The sequence below is a fragment of the Dermochelys coriacea genome, chromosome 2, assembly GCF_009764565.3.
Source record: "Dermochelys coriacea isolate rDerCor1 chromosome 2, rDerCor1.pri.v4, whole genome shotgun sequence".
In the NCBI taxonomy this organism is placed as follows: domain Eukaryota; kingdom Metazoa; phylum Chordata; order Testudines; family Dermochelyidae; genus Dermochelys; species Dermochelys coriacea.
The window spans coordinates 57392163-57407887 of record NC_050069.1 but is presented as its reverse complement, the minus strand read 5'-3'; the positions used below and the strand labels follow the sequence as shown (position 1 = coordinate 57407887).

The 15725-nt window shown below is 43.8% G+C and overlaps 1 long non-coding RNA gene across 1 annotated transcript in view; it reads left to right on the top strand.

The window, feature by feature from the left end:
• The first annotated feature begins 343 nt into the window (after positions 1-343).
• The window catches only part of LOC122458654, a 75103-nt gene continuing 59721 nt past the window's right edge, over positions 344-15725 (top strand). Inside the window, exon 1 of the long non-coding RNA XR_006278762.1 lies at positions 344-2307. This is a non-coding gene — a long non-coding RNA (uncharacterized LOC122458654). The remainder of the gene's footprint in view (positions 2308-15725) is intronic.

Here is a 15725-nt window from a genome sequence, read left to right as displayed (position 1 = left end):
TCAAATATCATTTCCAATAATCTAGTCAATAATGAATAAAGAAAAGAGTTCTTTTTTTCCCTGCAGGAAATCTAGAGTGTAAAAGATCTTACTATAGTCTTTTTAAAGAACAACCTATTCACATAGTCTTTTATTATCTGGATGCAGTAAATTTGTGGAACAGTTTTTTCTTTATAGCTTTGTTATCAGGCTGAGAATTTAAGTTGAATGCTGCTGTATTGTACATTTCTCCAAAGGCAACATCAGACAGCAGAGATGATGTCAACTTTCCCTATACACCCACAGTTTTCCTAGCATAAACAGCTCTAAATTATTTGTGATTTCATTTTAAGTGGGTGGACCGTACTATATCAGACCAGAGATATACAGTATTCTCAATGATTAAGTAATAACCCTGCTTGCTGATTGACAGATGCTTTAGACTCCCATTTTTAAAAGGTTAAGAGGAGCACAGAGGCTAGGAGAGGGTGGAAGAGTGAACAGGTTGGAGGCAAGACGGGTCACAAAGTCACACAGAAGGTTGAGCCTTAGATGGGCCCACAGCACAGGTGAGCCCCACAGATAGTACATTCTCCAATTCTACCCTCCCCTCCCCCCCTGCTTTTTTTGAGAGAGAGAGTGAGCTCACAGGTCCTAAGGGGCTCTGCTCATTTGAACTCTGTTAAACTCCTGATTGTTTGCACTGTAGGAGACCACGCTCCAAGCTGAAGGGGAATATAGGTAGGATGTGGTCTAGGGCATCAGGCTTAGATTCTCTGTGTAGAGGACTCAGCAAGTGCTGTTTCCCACATGGCTGTGGCCTGGGTCCCAGTGGAGGGGGTGGGCCTGGGTCCCTCTATCATGCTTTGCTTGAGAGGTAGCCCCTGAGGCAGGCTGACACTGTCATGTCTCCAATCAAGGGCAGGAGCCAGGCATCTCTACCTGCCATCCCTTTTTTGGGGAGAAAGACTAGAAACCAGGCATGCTAACCACTAGGTCATCTGGCTCTCTGAACATCCCATTACATCAGTATATTTTACACTTGACATATCTCAGTATTTTACAAGCCAATAAATGGCTGCCATTAAAACTCAGCCTTTGTTGACGGTCACCATATAGTGATGTCTGAGATGACATAGTTTTTTCCATTCTGCAAAGTGAAATCCAGAAGTATTTCGGTTATCACTGGGGATTACTGCAGGTAATTAGTTGTTTTTTAATGATGGCCAGAGGTAAAGGTGGTTTCTCTGTAGATAACTACATTGGCAATTATACATGCACAAGAGCTCATACAGAGCATTAGGACCTGTTCAACTGAGAGTGGTTTTCATCAAGACACTGGAATTAGCCTCTTTTTTTTTTATAAAGGACCATAGACTTTCTAACCTCATGGAAACAGTTCTTTCACAGAGGTTTATGGAATCCTTGATCTTGCAGTGGAATTCCCCTGAAATCCTCCTCCTTCTGGCCTAGATCATAACTATTAGGATCCAACAGAGCCTTTCTTGCATGAGCTTTGGATCTTTTTTATTAATTGGGTCAATTTGAGTACTCCTATTCTTTTTATAATTAAAGAAATTCCAATCTGGGAAACACCCTGGCAGAATTTCTTCACAGCTGGTCATGATTCATGGATTCACTCACCATGCCTGATGAGTTGGCTTATAAGGTTGATGACACTATCCAGATGGCCTGAAGATGATTATATTGCTAGGACAAATCGATAAATGGAGGAAGAATTTTAGGGAGTTGAGCTACAGCCTGCTTTGTATGGTGGTGACTGGATCCACTGCTAGTCTTTCCATTTTTGTGGGTCTTTAGTTAAAGCAAAATCTATAAGATCTTCAGGGTAGGCATTGTGCCTACCTCTGCACATTGCCTGGCACGCTGCTGTAATGAAATATTAAATGGGCACTTATTACAGTCTTGGATAAAAATGAGAAAAGTTCCTACTGATGCAATCTATGCATTTGTGGAATAGGTTTTTAAATGAATGCTGGAAACTGCATTGTCTAAGTCATTTAAAACAAATGTGAATACAAATGTAAATATGGGTTTATGATGGGGTGGACTAGGCCAAAAGACCCCCTGCTGTAGGCCTCAGGGTTCTGCCACACCCATCCCAGGGAAGGAGCAGTGGAGAGGTCCTCCAAGCAGGCTAGAGTGGCTGCAGAGGAAGGAGCCAATCAGGGCCCAGGAGGGCCATATAAAAGGAGCTGCAAAGCAAAGAAGTAGTCAGTTTCTGCTTGCAGCAAGAGAAGAAAGGACTGCAAGCCTGGCTGCCTGGAAGAGCAGCAGGGCCATGGATGGTTTGCTAGCAGGGACTGGGTGAGCACTGAGGGAGCTCCTGGCTGGTTTCTAGGACTGAGCCTGGGGAGGGCTGCAGGAAGATAGTGTCTTCAGGGAAGAAGCTCTGGGGATACAGTCCCCTACCAGGGCTGGATTACTTAAAGACCAAAGCCCAGGGAGGACTCAACAGAGATACCACCAGAGGGGTCCTGAGATGGACCATATGCCCCAGAAGGGGTTTGTGCTGGTTAACGTGCAGATAGTGTGACTTGGTTGGAGTGCTGTGTCACTGAGAACAACCGAAAGGGGTCACCAGAACTAAAGAATGCAGACATGCCCAACTGGAATGGGGCACTTGTGAGAGGTGGGTGCTAACCCTGTTACACTACTCACCAACATTATAATTATATTGTTTTACTGACAATGTTACTAGGTTCAATGATATCACATTCACTGCTTGTAGCATGAGGGACAATATCTGCTTGGATACTATAATCCAGGAAGTGGATCTCTGACAGGAAACATTCCTGATCCTGAATCTATTTGAACAGTACCTTGGGCATCGGGGACCTAATTCTGTTTTAAGGTACACAGAGGTAACACCATACAGATAAACCTATTGTTTCAAATGAATTTCACAGGAGTATGTAAGAGCAGAATTTAGTACAACTTGTCTAAGTTAAGATTCAGAGGGTGGGATGATATTCTACCAGAACCTCATGGAAATTGTATCGAGTACAATCAACAGTAGATCCTCTAGGTTATGCTGTTTGATATGAACATTATTTAGCTAACCTGAAATCTTTCTCTCAGAGCTGGATTTGGATTTTCAGAAAAGGGCTGAGGAATCCCTGCAAAAGGTCATCTACTGTACAATGATGTTTTGGATCAGCATGAGACTCATGCTAGCCAGCAGAGTACAGACATGTTCACACCCATGGGTACATACTTGGGCATGTATCTCAGTGCCAGGAAGCATGCTTCCAGCTGCAGTGAGGAAGTACCTTAAGGGACTTGAAGAAATGCAAAGCATCAAGATCTGGGTTTCTGGGAAGGAACTGTTGAGCTTAGCTAGGGGAAAGAGTGTTCTGATTCAAGCTAATGTGTCTTATCTGTGGTGGTGTTTTAATAAACTCCAAGAAGGAGTGTCTAACTTGCAAGTGACTGGGTGCAGTTATCTGGAAGAAGGGGCAGAACCAAAGTCTGATGCTGGATTGAGTAAGAGCCTGTTACAAAAATACTAGAGATTTACTGTAGGTTACAACTTTGGAAAAGGATTGGTGGCTAGATGGGGCATATTCTGAAGGCACAAGCGAGCATGGATTAGAGCCAGCTCCTCCAGTTTGACCAACCTACTGTCTGCACAGGACTAGGAAGTAGGAGATTGTTAAAGGTGGCTTTACGCTACTTTTGTGGCTCCTGGAGCCTGCCAGGAGCTGAACCAGCCTGTGCCACAACATAAAGTGGACTCAGGCCTACCCTCCGTTATGCTTAGCTGCCTGTGGCCCCCAGGAGCTGTTCCAGAAGATAGGGGTTGCTGGAGTGCAGTGGTGCTCCAGCCATACTCTTTCCATGGCCAAAGTTTCTGCACTGAATTCTCAATGGGGAAATTGCTCAGAGCCTCTGTGGCAGCTATATACCACCTGGGAAATTCTCAGGAGGCTGATTAAGCTGACATTGTGGCCCATGTGCATTGCTGGAGCAGGGCCAGTAGCAGGGCCAAGAACTTGGTACACCATAGTGAGAGAACAATACCACAGTGTGCTGGGAGATGTAACAGAGGGATGGACTTTTCCTGAAAGAGGCAACATGGACTATTTAGAAGAAGCAAGTTGCATTTTTTACTGACCTTGAACTTGGGGGGTGGGGAGAGCAGGCGGGGAAAGGGATAGATATGTACTGTAGGGACACATACAGCTTCCAGTGTTAAGGTCATAGATGCCTTCATTTTTCCTTTGAGCTAAATAACATAGTCACAACCTAGGAAGGCTCTGTGCAGTCTTAGCATAGATGAAAATAGAGTTGATACATTTATTTTATTTCTTGTATCTTTCTTAGCTAGTGCGTTTGGTTTAAAGGCAGTGTTGACTCAGATTTGACAGTCAATAGTGTGACTGTCCATCCTGAAAAACAAAGTCTCCACTCTCAGGGGAGGAAGAGCAAGCAGGATGAGTCCGTTGACCCAGCAATGCCAAAGTCACAGGAAGGGCATCAAAAGGCGTTGCAGTTTCTTCAAGTAGTGTCCTGGTATTGGTGCTCCATTTTCGGTGTGCTTGCATCCCTGCACCTTGGATTGGAGATTTTTGGTAGCAGTGCATGTTGGACTGCACATGTGCTCCCCTCATCTTGTGTTATGAGCAGTGGTTATATAGTGCTGTGTGGTCCAACTGCCCTCAGTTTCTTCTCAACCACCCTTGGCCTGAAAGGGAAGCCCTAGCAGAGCCTTTTCTAGAGAATTTTCTTCACTAACTTTTTGTAGTGATAGTTAATAGTTGCTTCTGTTCCTCCCCCCCCACACACACATACCTCCCCCCCATCCTGATGGGCAGTGGGCACTCCCAGTGCATTCTTTGCTTTGGAGAGACACACATACCAAAAAAGTGCACCTATTGTTGCAAGCGGAAAGCACAGTCCCCAAAAGCCTATGACCTAAAGCTGAAGTTCTTAATGATGGAGAGTTCACTGTGGCCAGCCTCAGATCTCAGGCCCATTACTCGTCCTGGACAGTGGTCACCATTGGTCCTGACATCTGCTGCTCCAAACTCTTCACTGCCTATGAAGAGTCACCAAGAAATGGGCCACCAATTTGTACACCAAGGATCTATCCCAGAGGAAAAGGTCCCCCAAAAGGTAGGTAGCCTCGGCACCATTAGGCGCAAGCCTCAGTACCTTTGATTCCCCTGGGACATCTGGTACTGGCACTGCTGTTAAATCCAAGTACCCCAAGAGAGCAGGACTGGATAACATGGCACCATCAGGTATTGGTGGCAAAGAGAAGCTCAAAGACCGCACTGAGGGCACCGACTAAACACACAATACTGAGTGTCTTGGCAGCAATGAAACCCTTGGTGCTACTTACCAGACAATTGGGAGAATGCAGAATGATCTCAGCACCAACACACAAACCTCCCACAGCACCAACATGAATGCCTCCCACAGTTCTTGTGGTGACAGCATCAGCATCATCAGTATTAAGACCTCCAAAAGACCTGGTCATCTTTGAGATGCAGACTGCTGAGATGATCTGTTCAGAGGCAGTAAAAGCAATTCTATTAAATAGCAGGCGATCAATGATATGGTGTACTTACCTCCACAAATGGAAGAGATTCCAGAGCTGGTGTGACAACAAACAGGTCACAGCTATAGTCTCTCCCTTGCTACTGATACTGGACTACCTCTTAGAACTCAAAAGATCAGGGTTATCCACAAGCTCAGTTAGAGTGTCTCACAGCTATCATGGCCTTTCACCACAAGGTTGATGATCATTCGGTTTTCACCCATCGAGTGACAGAGATTTCTCACAGGACTTTGAAACTCATACCTGGAAGAATGAGACTCTACTACACCTTGGGATCCTAACCTAGTCTTATGCTGCCTCACTGGTTTCCCGTTCGAATTCGTACATCTATCGATGAAGACGGCCTTTCTTGAAGAGTAGGGGCAATAGGGGCCCATGATATACTCTCCCTACACATCTTCTTCAAAGATAGTCATGTTACGACTACACCTTAAGTTCCTACCTAAAGTACTGGTTTCAGAGTAGCAGCCGTGTTAGTCTGTATTCGCAAAAAGAAAAAGGAGTACTTGTGGCACCTTAGAGACTAACACATTTATTAGAGCATAAGCTTTCGTGAGCTACAGCTCACTTCATCGGATGCATCCGATGAAGTGAGCTGTAGCTCACGAAAGCTTATGCTCTAATAAATGTGTTAGTCTCTAAGGTGCCACAAGTACTCCTTTTTCTTTTTACCTAAAGTACTGTCTTCATTCCATCTAAACAAATCAATTCACCTTATGTTCTTCTGCAAACCACATAGAAGTAAATGAGAAGCCCTATTCCACACACTAGATATTAGAAGGCCAGCGCCCTTCTACTGTGAAAGAACTAAACTGTTCAGAAGTCACCATGACTATACCTGCCTATTACAGAAAGATCAAGAGGATCTGCCATATTGAAACACAGGCTCTCAAAATGGATTTCTGAATGCATTCACCTTTGTTACCGTTAACAACATTTTCAGCCCCTACTCATTGCTCAAACATAGTTTACATGATTGCTTTCCTGAACAATGTACCAATCACAGACACTTGTAAAGCAGCAACCCTAGCATCAGTGCACATTTTCACTGAACATTATGCAATTGTGCAAGACTAACATCAGATGTTCTGTTAGTGATAACTGTCAGTCCTAAGAGATCTGATTCTAAAGCCCTATCCCCCCCCCCCCCAATGAGGGGTGCTGCTCTACAGTCACTTAAAGTAGAACATCCATATGGGACACTACCATGAGAAGAAGAGAAGGTTACTCACCCTGTGTGTCCACATGAGTGATCCAATACGCACTTTCCTCCTCTCTGCTTCGGAGTTCAGACATGGACTCTGTGGGTAAAGAAGAAACTGAGGGCAGTTGGACCACACAGGACAATATAGTCACTGCTTACTACATGAGATGGGGAGGTGGGAGGGCGCAACAAGCACTGCTACCAAAAATCTCCAATTCTAGATGCAGGGATGCAAGTGCACCTAAAGTGGAGCATCCATAGGGACACACATCTCGAACCTCAGTTACTACATAGGGTGAGTAACCTTTTTTTCTGCCTTGTTAGGTGTCAAAGGCACAGGTGAGGAGTTCATGCTGGCAGGGGAGTGCTTAGAGGCACAGGATTTGGTGACTCACTGTTTTATGGTAATTTTTTTTCTTAAAACAACAAAAACTAGACACTTAAATAGCAAGGCCAGAATTTGCAGTTGCATTTTCTCTCCAGGGAGAAGTATTCACAACTAGGTGCATGATAAAAGCTTTTGAAGAATCATTTCTAGCATTAGCAGGCCTTCAGAGCAGATGAGCTGCAAGCCAGTTGTGGTATGACAATTTCTGTTTCTGTTGAGACGGGTTGTAAAGAATTTAGGAACACTAACTGAAGTACTAGGCTATCATCACAATGCTTAGTGGTCTTCAGAAGTGTATACCATATATATATATTTTTCCTCCCTCTGCTGTTCTCTATACACCTCACTTGTGTTTTTTCTTCTCTCCTCCTGTCAAGGTTCCTTCCCCACTCTGAACTCTAAGGTACAGATGTAGGGACCTGCATGAAAGACCCCCAAGCTTATTCTTACGAGCTTAGGTTAAAAGCTGCCACCACCAAAGTGTCTAACAAAAATAACAGAAGTGCCCACTTGGAAACGTCTTCCCCCCCCCGAATATCCCCCCAAGCACTACACCCCTTTTCCTGGGGAAGGCTTGATAAAAATCCTCACCAATTTGCATAGGTGAACACAGACCCAAACCCTTGGATCTTAAGAACAATGAAAAAGCGATCAGGTTCTTAAAAGAAGAATTTTAATTTAAAGAAAAACTAAAAGAATCACCTCTGTAAAATCAGAATGGTAAATACCTTGCAGGGTAATCAGATTCAAACCATAGAGAATCCCTCTAGGCAAAACCTAAGTCACAAAAACAGGAATATACATTCCGTTCAGCACAACTTATTTTATCAGCCATTTAAACAAAACAGAATCTAACGCATATCTAACTAGATCGCTTAATAGGAGTTCTGACCTGCATTCCTGCTCTGGTCCCAGCAAAAGCATCACACAGACAGAGAGGACCCTTTGTTCCCCACCCCCTCCTGCTTTGAAAGTATCTTGTCTCCTCATTGGTCATTTTGGTCGGGTGCCAGTGAGGTTCTTACTACTTAACCCTTTACAGGTGAAAGGGTTTTTCCTCTGGCCAGGAGTGATTTAAAGGTGGTTAGCCTTCCCTTTATATTTATGACACCTCCTCTTGGAATCCCATGAGAAACAATGAATGTTGTGTGGCTCCTTCTGATATTTCCATGTAAAGGAGTGGACAACTGAAGGGATATGACGTACTAGGGGAGAGAATGGTTACTAGTTGTATCAGTCTGACCATGTATTTTTGGCTGGATTACTTTAGAGATTAGGGCCAAACTTTTTTCAAATTTAATTACCTATTGTTAAACATAAAAATCCATTTGTGAGCCTCTTAAAATATAAGTGGCCTAACATTCAAATGTGCTGAGCCCCCACAGCTTATAATGGTGAAAGCAAGGGCCCTTTTGTTTAGGTGCCAGGTTTGAAAAGTTTGGTCTCGGATCCTGAGCATCCATTAATTGTGCACCTTCGAGTTAGACTAAGCTAGTTATTTTACTTTGTTTTTCAGAGTCATTATTCTCTGGACTTTGTTTTTGCCAAATGTCAAAATATAGTTGTTTCTCTGCTTCAGGGATAAATTAGACTGAAGTGCACTAGGAAAAAATTGGCAAAGATGTAATATGCTGTAAGAAAGCGATAGAGATTTGGCTGGTGCCAAGAAAAAAATGGAGTGACCTTGCATCATACAGCTGGCAAATGCTGCCAACAGCCAGCCAGAACTTGTATGGCTTCACTCTCAGCAAACTGCACCAGTGCTATTGCTGTTCCACTACACTGTTTAATGAAAAGCTGCACTGGTCTGGAAAACATATGAAAGACAATTCTAAGAAACAGGAAAAAAGCATAATAATTTAGAGTAGGTATTTGAGCCTAAGATCTGATGTTTACAAGTAAATTATAAAACATCAAAGTCCAAACTGAAGCAATGGAAAGAAAGTGTTGCTTTCTGACTTTAAAATCTTAAACTCCTTACTATTGTAACTGTTAAATTTAATGATGTATACTGAGAGCTTAAATTGCTTTTAAACTAAGGGCAGGGGGAAAGCTGACAGGTGTGAAGGAACACACAGTTCAGACAATCACATCCCTTAGGGGAGGATTTATTAAAGGGGATTCTCTATATCCCAGTAAAGAGGAGAGGATAGAAGTTGATAAAGGACTGGTGGAAACTGAAGAAAAACAGTCAAAGGAAAGAGTCCTATTCAAGTATAACACATGAAGGAAGACCACTAAATATTGACACACTTTATAAATGCTCTTATGCAAATGCTAGAAGTCTAAATACTAAGATGGGTGAACTTGAGTGCCTGGTATTAAATAAGGCTATTGATAAAATAGGCATCGCAGAAATGTGAAGGAATGATGATGATCAATGGGACATGGTAATACCATGGTACAAAATATATAGGAATGACAAAGTAGGTTGTGCTGGTGCGGGAGAGGCACTATATGTGACAGAAAGAATAAAGTAAAATATAGTATAGTAAAAATCTTAAATGAATCAAACAGTACTTCACATGGAATTTCTATCCCTAAAGATTCTATGCTTGAATAATAGGCCTAGTGTAGGAATATGCTACTGACCAAATCCTCAGGAGATTAGAGAGGCTACAAAAACAGAAACCCAGTAATAATGGGGGATTTCAACTGTCTCCAGGGTGACTGGGAACATGTCACCTCAGGATGGGATGCGGAGATAAAATTTCTAGATACCATTTAATGACTGCTTCTTGGAGCAGCTAGTCCTGGAACCTACAAGGGGAGAGGCAGTTCTTGATTTATTCCTAAGTGGAGCACAGGATCTCGTCCAAGAGGTGCATGTAGCAGAACCACTCAGCAATAGTAACCATAATATAACTAAACTTAAAATCATTATGGGGGGAAATATCAAAGAAACCCACCACAGTAGTATTAAACTTCAAAAAGGGGGACTACACAAAATGAGACTCGTTAAACAGAAATGAAAAGGAACAATAAAAGAGTGAAATGCCCGCAACCTGAATGGAAACTTTTAAAAACCACCATAACAGAGGCTCAAACTATATGGATATTCCAAATTAAACAAACAGAGCATCAAAAAATGCCACTATGGCTAAACAGAGTAAAAAAAGTGATTAGAGGCAAAAAGGCATCCTTTAGAAATTGAAGTGAAATCCTACTGAGGAAAGTAGAAAGGAGCATTACACTCTGCAAGTCAAATGTTAAAGTATAATTAGGTCAAAAAAGAATTTGAAAAGCAACTAGCATTAGACATAAACAAATTTGCTATTAGTTTTTAAGTATATGAGAGGCAGGAAGCCTCCCAAACAATCATGGGGCCACTGGATGATCGAGGTGCCAAAGGAGCACTCAAGATAAGGCCATTGCGGAGAAGCTAAATGAATTCTTTGGATCAATCTTCACTGCAGAGGATGTAAGGGAGAATCATACACCTGAGCCATTCTTTTTAGGTAATAAATCTGAGACGCTATCCCAGACTGAGGAATTCATTAGAGGAGGTTTTGGAACAAATAGCTAAATTAAACAGTAATAAGTCACCAGGACCAGATGGTATTCACCCAAGAGTTCTGAAGGAATGGGTGACAGGATGGATCACTTGATGATTACCTGTTCTGTTTGTTTCCTCTGAAGCACCTGGCATTGGCCACTGTCAGAAGACAGGATACTGGGCTAGATGGACTGTTGGTCTGACCCAGCATGGCCATTCTTATGTGAAATAGTAAATTGCAGAACAACTAAGTGTGGTATATAACCTACTGCTTAAATCAGACTCTATAACAGATGACTTGTCGATAGCTAATGTAATGTTGGTTTTTTTTTTAAAAAAGTCTCCAGTGGTAATTACAGGCTGGTAAAACTAACTTCAGAACTAGGCAAATTGATAATTTTGTTCTTTACTATAGTTTCAACCAGATACACAGATGAAAACAATTTGTTGGTAAAGAGTCAACACATTTTGTAATGGAAAATCATGCTTCATCAATCTATTAGAATTCTTTGAGGGTATCAGTAGGAATCTGGACATGGGTGATTCAGTGGATGTGGTGTACTTGGACTTTCAGGAAGCCTTTGACAAGGTCCCTTACCACAGCTTCCTAAGTGAAGTAGGCAGTCATAGGATAAGAGGGAAGGTCCTCTCATGGATAAGAACCTGGTTAAAGGACAGTAAACAAAGGGTAAGAATAAATGGTCAGTTTTCACAGTGAAGAGTGGTAAATAGCTGGGTCCCCCATGGATTTGTTCTGGGACCAGTGCTCTTCAACATATTTATAAATGATCTGAAAAAAGGGGTAAACAGTGAGGGGATGAAGTGTTCAGATACAAAATTACTCAAGATAAGTCCAAAGCTCACTGTGAAGAGTTACAAAGGTATCTCACAAAACTGGGTGACGATAAATGCAAACTAATGCACATTGGAAAACATAATCCCAAGTAAAAAGAAAAGGAGTACTTGTGGTACCTTAGAGACTAACAAATTTATTTATAAACTTATCAAGCATCCGATGAAGTGAGCTGTAGCTCACGAAAGCTTATGCTCAAATAAATTTGTTAGTCTCTAAGGTGCCACAAGTACTCCTTTTTCTTTTTGCAGATACAGCCTAACACGGCTGCTACTCTGCAACCTGTCATAACCCCAAGTATACATACAAAGTGATGGGATCTAAATTAGCTGTTACCACTCAAGAAAGAGCTCTTGGAATCATTGTGAAAAGTTCTCTGAAAATATCTACTCAATGTGCAACAGCAGTCAAAAAAGTAAATAGAATGAGGAAAGAGAGAGAGAATAAGACTGAAGGTAAGTGGGAAAGCGGGATACCGGGTGGAAGCACAGGCAGGAAGGTCTGTGAGGGGAGGGCTCCTGCCTCATACTGGGAATGAGGGGCGATCAACAGGTTATCTCAAGTGCTTATATACAAATGCACAAAGCCTTGGAAACAAGCAGGGAGAACTGGAGGTCCTGGTGATGTCAAGGAATTATGACGTGATTGGAATAACAGAGACTTGGTGGGATAACTCACATGACTGGAGTACTGTCATGGATGGATATAAACTGTTCAGGAAGGACAGGCAGGGCAGAAAAGGTGGGGGAGTAGCACTGTATGTAAGGGAGCAGTATGACTGCTCAGAGCTCCGGTACGAAACTGTGGAAAAACCTGAGTGTCTCTGGATTAAGTTTAGAAGTGTGTGCAACAGGAGTGATGTCATGGTGGGAGTCTGCTATAGACCACCGGACCAGGGGGATGAGGTGGATGAGGCTTTCTTCCGGCAACTCACGGAAGCTACTAGATCGCATGCCCTGATTCTCATGGGTGACTTTAATTTTCCTGATATCTGCTGGGAGAGCAATACAGCGGTGCATAGACAATCCAGGAAGTTTTTGGAAAGCGTAGGGGACAATTTCCTGGTGCAAGTGCTAGGGGAGCCAACTAGGGGGAGCGCTTTTCTTGACCTGCTGCTCACAAACCGGGTAGAATTAGTGGGGGAAGCAAAAGTGGATGGGAATCTGGGAGGCAGTGACCATGAGTTGGTTGAGTTCAGGATCCTGACGCAGGGAAGAAAGGTAAGCAGCAGGATACGGACCCTGGACTTCAGGAAAGCAGACTTTGACTCCCTCAGGGAACAGATGGCCAGGATCCCCTGGGGGACTAACATGAAAGGGAAGGGAGTCCAGGAGAGCTGGCTGTATTTCAAGGAATCCCTGTTGAGGTTACAGGGACAAACCATCCCGATGAGTCGAAAGAATAGTAAATATGGCAGGCGACCAGCTTGGCTTAATGGTGAAATCCTAGCGGATCTTAAACATAAAAAAGAAGCTTACAAGAAGTGGAAGGTTGGACATATGACCAGGGAAGAGTATAAAATATTGCTCGGGCATGTAGGAAAGATATCAGGAGGGCCAAATCGCACCTGGAGCTGCAGCTAGCAAGAGATGTCAAGAGTAACAAGAAGGGTTTCTTCAGGTATGTTGGCAACAAGAAGAAAGCCAAGGAAAGTGTGGGCCCCTTACTGAATGAGGGAGGCAAGCTAGTGACAGAGGATGTGGAAAAAGCTAATGTACTCAATGCTTTTTTTGCCTCTGTTTTCACTAACAAGGTCAGCTCCCAGACTGCTGTGCTGGGCAACACAAAATGGGGAAGAGATGGCCAGCCCTCTGTAGAGATAGAGGTGGTTAGGGACTATTTAGAAAAGCTGGACGTGCACAAGTCCATGGGGCCGGACGAATTGCATCCGAGAGTGCTGAAGGAATTGGCGGCTGTGATTGCAGAGCCCTTGGCCATTATCTTTGAAAACTCGTGGCGAACGGGGGAAGTCCCGGATGACTGGAAAAAGGCTAATGTAGTGCCCATCTTTAAAAAAGGGAAGAAGGAGGATCCTGGGAACTACAGGCCAGTCAGCCTCACCTCAGTCCCTGGAAAAATCATGGAGCAGGTCCTCAAAGAATCAATCCTGAAGCACTTAGAGGAGAGGAAAGTGATCAGGAACAGTCAGCATGGATTCACCAAGGGAAGGTCATGCCTGACTAATCTAATCGCCTTTTATGATGAGATTACTGGTTCTGTGGATGAAGGGAAAGCAGTGGATGTATTGTTTCTTGACTTTAGCAAAGCTTTTGACACGGTCTCCCACAGCATTCTTGTCAGCAAGTTAAGGAAGTATGGGCTGGATGAATGCACTATAAGGTGGGTAGAAAACTGGCTAGATTGTCGGGCTCAATGGGTAGTGATCAATGGCTCCATGTCTAGTTGGCAGCCGGTGTCAAGTGGAGTGCCCCAGGGGTCGGTCCTGGGGCCCGTTTTGTTCAATATCTTCATAAATGATCTGGAGGATGGTGTGGATTGCACTCTCAGCAAATTTGCGGATGATACTAAACTGGGAGGAGTGGTAGATACGCTGGAGGGGAGGGATAGGATACAGAAGGACCTAGACAAATTGGAGGATTGGGCCAAAAGAAATCTAATGAGGTTCAATAAGGATAAGTGCAGGGTCCTGCACTTAGGATGGAAGAATCCAATGCACCGCTACAGACTAGGGACCGAATGGCTCGGCAGCAGTTCTGCGGAAAAGGACCTAGGGGTGACAGTGGACGAGAAGCCGGATATGAGTCAGCAGTGTGCCCTTGTTGCCAAGAAGGCCAATGGCATTTTGGGATGTATAAGTAGGGGCATAGCGAGCAGATCGAGGGACGTGATCGTTCCCCTCTATTCGACACTGGTGAGGCCTCATCTGGAGTACTGTGTCCAGTTTTGGGCCCCACACTACAGGAAGGATGTGGATAAATTGGAAAGAGTACAACGAAGGGCAACAAAAATGATTAGGGGTCTAGAGCACATGACTTATGAGGAGAGGCTGAGGGAGCTGGGATTGTTTAGTCTGCAGAAGAGAAGAATGAGGGGGGATTTGATAGCTGCTTTCAACTACCTGAAAGGGGGTTTCAAAGAGGATGGCTCTAGACTGTTCTCAATGGTAGCAGATGACAGAACGAGGAGTAATGGTCTCAAGTTGCAATGGGGGAGGTTTAGATTGGATATTAGGAAAAACTTTTTCACTAAGAGGGTGGTGAAACACTGGAATGCGTTACCTAGGGAGGTGGTAGAATCTCCTTCCTTAGAGGTTTTTAAGGTCAGGCTTGACAAAGCCCTGGCTGGGATGATTTAACTGGGACTTGGTCCTGCTTTGAGCAGGGGGTTGGACTAGATGACCTTCTGGGGTCCCTTCCAACCCTGATATTCTATGATTCTATGATTCTATGAAAATATCATAATGCCACTATATAAATCAGGGGTGGGCAAACTTTTTGGCCCAAGGGCCACATCGCGGTGTGAAACTGTATGGAGGGCTGGGTAAGGAAGGCTGTGTCTCCTCAAACAGCCTGGCCCCCACCCCCATCTGTCCCCTCCCACTTATTGCCCCCCTCAGAACCCCTGACCTATCCAACCCTTCCTGCTCCCTGTCCCCTGACTGCCCCTTGGGACCCTCTGCCTCTTATCCAACCCCTCCACCCCACTGCCCCCTTACCATGATGCTCAGAGCAGCAGGAGCTCGCAGCCCTGCCACCTGGACAGAGCCAGCCATGCTGCCCACACCTTGAATATTGTGTGCAGTTTTGGTCACCCCATCTCAAAAAAGATATTAAAATGGGAAAACAAAATGACTAGGGGTATGGAACAGTTTCCATAGGAGGAGAGGTTAAAAAGACTGGGACTGTTCAGATTATAAAAGAGATGACTAAGGGGGGGGGATCAGATAAATGTCTAGAAAATCTTGACTGGTGTGGAGAAAGTGAATAAGGAAGTGTTATTTACCTCTTCACCTAACGTAAGAACCAGGATCACCCAATGAAATTCATAGACAGTAGGCTTAAAACAATAAGGAAGTGCTACTTCACACAAGGCACTCAACCTGCAGAATTCATTGCAAGGGGATGTTATAAATGCCAAAATTATAACTGCTTTCAAAAATGAATTAGATAAGTTCATAGAGGTTAGGTCCATCAATGACTATTAGCCAACATGGTCAGGGAATGTAACCCCATTCTATGGGTGTCCCTAACCCTCTGA